The sequence below is a fragment of the Paramormyrops kingsleyae genome, unplaced genomic scaffold (genome assembly GCF_048594095.1).
Source record: "Paramormyrops kingsleyae isolate MSU_618 unplaced genomic scaffold, PKINGS_0.4 ups33, whole genome shotgun sequence".
Classification (NCBI taxonomy): domain Eukaryota; kingdom Metazoa; phylum Chordata; class Actinopteri; order Osteoglossiformes; family Mormyridae; genus Paramormyrops; species Paramormyrops kingsleyae.
The window spans coordinates 397,448-401,791 of NW_027325971.1; positions in this window are offsets into that span (position 1 = coordinate 397,448).

Genomic DNA, 4,344 nt, shown 5'->3' on the forward strand with positions numbered 1-4,344 from the left:
TAGTTGCAAGTCACCAGTTTATTCTCTGACTGATTACAATCAGGGAGCGACTATCTGACATACATTCAGCATGTACAGTAAGAAGCTCGAACAATAGTTATCGGCTGTCTTTTTATAGCCCTCCGGGTACGTGTTCCCCCCTCTTTTGGTATTTTCCCAGCTACGTGACATCAACATGTTTTTACATTTGCTTCTGTTTGTCAGTTAGCACATGTCCCCCCTCCCAGCATCTTATTGTGTCAGCATTTTTGCAGCCCCCTTTTGTTAAGCAAAAGTTAAAATAAGCATCTGTTCCTCTTTTCCAACTGTCTGGGACGAGGTCACCCTGCCCTGCTCGCACACTGTCAGTTCCTGATTTCTGTTAGTTGTATTATTTTAGAATCAACCCCCTCCTTTCATCATGCCCTGCTTTAAGCTATATTCTCCTTTTCCTCTATTCATTGTATGTTCTTTATAATTCTATTGAATCCCACAAATCTTAATGTAGAATCATGAAAAATCCGTAATCTGTCTTCTTTTCAAAACATCCATTGACGGAAGTATTAAAGTTTTTTAAATTAGGTTGAATCGGCAAAAAAGTAAACCATGTCACCTTACTTTGTTTTACCTGCATCGGGGGCGTGTAGCGCGTATTCAAATCGCATTCGCATGGTAATTTGATTAACAGCGCAATGGTGAAACGCGATCCAGATACTGTACGTCCCCATCAGCGCCATAAAAGGGGGGTAGGGACGTGGCCAGGTGACAATGGTTCATTCATACACATTAAAGTTGCTACATATTCAATTAAAGGAGCCAGAAATAGTTACATGAGTTAGGTTTTTCTTATTTATTTATCCAAATGAATGTTGCAACTACACCATTTAGTCATCTTCATGTAGCCAAGACTTTGGTGATCAGATATCTGGGATCAAAACAAACTGCCAGCATTGCTTACTATGTACTTTTATAATGTTTCTGCAAGTGTTCCAAACTGCATTTTGCAATGTCTATACTTTGAATGTCAAATTACAAACTTCACATAAATTTGACATATTTACAAAGTACACTAAGATTAAGATGAGTTTGTTGCCAAACCAAATATATAAGAAATAATTTATTTGTCATGAATTAAGTTTATGATATTTGAAGAAATGTGTGACCATGCCCCAGTCAGTGAAAGTGTGTTTCCTACCCCTAGGCTCCACAGGGTTAATTATTGTGAGCATGGCTCAGCGACCCACTATTAAAATACTTTATTAGAAATATTATAGTGTGTGTGTGTATGTGTGTGCGCCCGCGCCTGTTTGCTAGCCTGGCGCCGCTGAGTCATGTGACAGCTGGGAGCAGCAATTGAGAGCAGCAGCGCGAACACACAGCTGCGGTGCATTCGGGAGAGAGATTGAAACTTATAAGTATCGATCTCATTAAACTGGTATTGATCAATATAAATACCAACATTATTATCGATATTTGGATCGATCCGCCCACCACTATCGGACAGTATTGCTGTGTTATAATCACTTCAGCATAAATGTTAAACCTAGTGTTTCTGTTTCTGTCATGTTGTCAATATCAAACAGTAAACGTTGTAATGGATTGTTTCTATATATGTGCTTTTAAACAGTATGCCTGCATGTAGGGCTAACAGAACACATCTACCCTATAGGAATACATATATACTATAAACCTGTTGTGGGTTATAAAGCCAAATAAGGAAAAATAACAGTGGGCTATAGGTAGCATAGTGAGCACATTAACGTCGCCTCGCTGTTGAGAAACATGGCGCAGACATCGGGGGAATGTCGAATCAATGTTCGGTAACGATGTTTCTGCAACAGAGATGCTTTGACGATGGATTTTCAAGGATCGCGGAGACAATGCCAATGCCTGGTAGTTATATCATTTTAGTGTTGCAGCTGTGACAGTGCGAAACAATACAACTGACAAATTGTCAGTAAGGTCGGATGGCGTGAGATCATAAACCGGAAATTAGCGGAACAGGACGCATTTGTAACTTAATATTTTAACGAAAGACAAAAGTAACAAGTCCATTTAAATTTCGGTACTGTTAATTGTGTTATTTAACTTGAAAGGGTATTTAGCTATATTACTCCTTACAGCCAAACGTAGTGGAATTATAGTAACGTGTTACTTCCAAAGATTACTAGGCAGCTGTTTGCTAATGCTAACGTTAGCATTGCGTCATTTTGCTTCTTCCACTCTCAGATAAGATAAAGATAGCTTTATTGTCATTGTGTAAATGAAATGAGATGTCTTAGAGCAAACCCGTGGAGGCTATGTTAAGGATAAAACTGTAAACATGGGTAAACAAAACATAATATCGGCATAAGTGCATAGATCCACCTCTGTATTTTTAGGAAGATTAGCAATACATGAAAATTTCCTTCAAGTGTGGTAAATATTCAGTTTTAAATGAAAACCACATGTGACATATTATCTGTCCCATTGCATTAAGCCCTCCATCAAACCCCCATGAATCCTAACTGCATGGGTCGCTTTTCGCTGTGAATTCTGGGAGTCTGTGCAACGTCGGGACCGCAGCTCTCGCGTTACTTCTAAAAGGGGAAGGAATTATATTCAAAGTCTTTAATAGCGCCCGATTTTAACAAACGACCAAATTATGTCGATATAAACTGTATTGTGTCCTCCTTTATCTGGTTTTGATAATATATCGATATTCCGTAAATATCCGATAAACAGCCCAGCACTAATTGGTCCGTCTTAATTGTTTCATTGTCACCCCGAAACTTGTGTGGATTGCTCCAGAAAACAACCCTGGTTCCATTAGCCCCGGTAAGAATGGCAAAACGATGGCCAGAGTAACTCAACACTTGAAGAATGAAAGTCAGAATAGGGCTGTCTGGTGTTGTTGAGTCTTGTATTCTGTGACAATCATCTTGTTTTGGAAGTGTGTGTCTTGGAATACTTAAAAATAAAATGTTCATAAGGGATGGATGGAGTTTTACTTACAGTAATAGATCGTGTTTGTTACCATGAAACGGTAAACATACGGGGCTCTAATCCATATGGTTACTGTATTGTATAATGGAATCGGTTAATTCTGCTGCTGTGATGTGTTTAAACATCACAGATAATCATTGTGAAATAGTAAGATAACAGGTGAATATGTCCCCATAATGTAAATCAGAAAAGGCAGAATTCTTACTTTAGGTACCCTGAGAGTAAAGAAATAATGGAATTTATGGAAGGCGCAAGATATATGTATATTGGTTTGTATATTTAGTGTCTGTCCTGTGCTGCCTTATGCTGTCTTACACAGTCTTAATTACTTCTGTGTAAGAAGTGAAATTTTCTTTGTGTTATCCATATGTTGACTATGTGCACCTGTCTTTTTATGTCTGCACATTGAGCCTGGAGGTATGCAATTTTGTTCAGCTATGCTTCCGTTGTTGTACTGTTGTATGGTGTGAATGACAATAAAGTTCACTTACTTATATACAGTAAATGATTTGATTGAATAGTCAGTTCCTGATGCCAGCATTTGGATTGAGTGGGCTGTTAGCCTTGGTGCACATGAACCTTTCCAGCGTTGCTATTCTCTATAGTAAATGCTGTTCTGCATATCAGGCAATCTGTGCACTGACTGGTGTGTTTTTATAGGTGAAGTACCCCTACGGAAATGCAGGCAGCCCAATCCGAGACCAGCGCGTAAGTCTCCCAAGCATTCGTTTCCTGTCTCCAATGAGACAATGAGACGGCAGTATTTTTCTCAATGTGCAGTACTGACTGCCAAGTGTGCTGTCTGTCTGTCACTAACAGCCATCAATTGATTTGACTCTTGTATTGTTACACTTTATTTTGCATAATTGTACCGTCATTCTTTTATCAGGACGAAGGAGGAAACCTAAAGGATGGAAGGGGGCCATATACCAAGAACTTACAAAAGCTGCTATTCTCCAGTAACCCCTTCGATTCAACCCATGTGGGATCGCTACCATCCTGCATCGAGTCCCAACAACGTCGCACCCTGAGCCCTACTCACCAGCCTTATCATCAACTTCCTTCTTAGTTCCCTCACCAGTCCCATCCTCTTTTGTTTTACCTCCTTCTCCATCTCTTTTTATGGACTCCCCTCCTTCATCCCCATGCGTAGCCTCACCAGTTAGCCCAGCTCCAGAACCATCTTCAGCCCCAGCCGTAGTTCATCCCACCCCTCTGCCTCACGTTCTGGTGCAGGCCCCCTCATCTCAGCTGGTCATGGGTCCAACACCACCGTTTTTGTCCCCTTCTCTTGTTATTGAAAAAATGGAAAAATTCAATAATTACGATATAAGCAACTACAATAAGATGACCTATGATGCCAAGTGCTATGCTCATTAC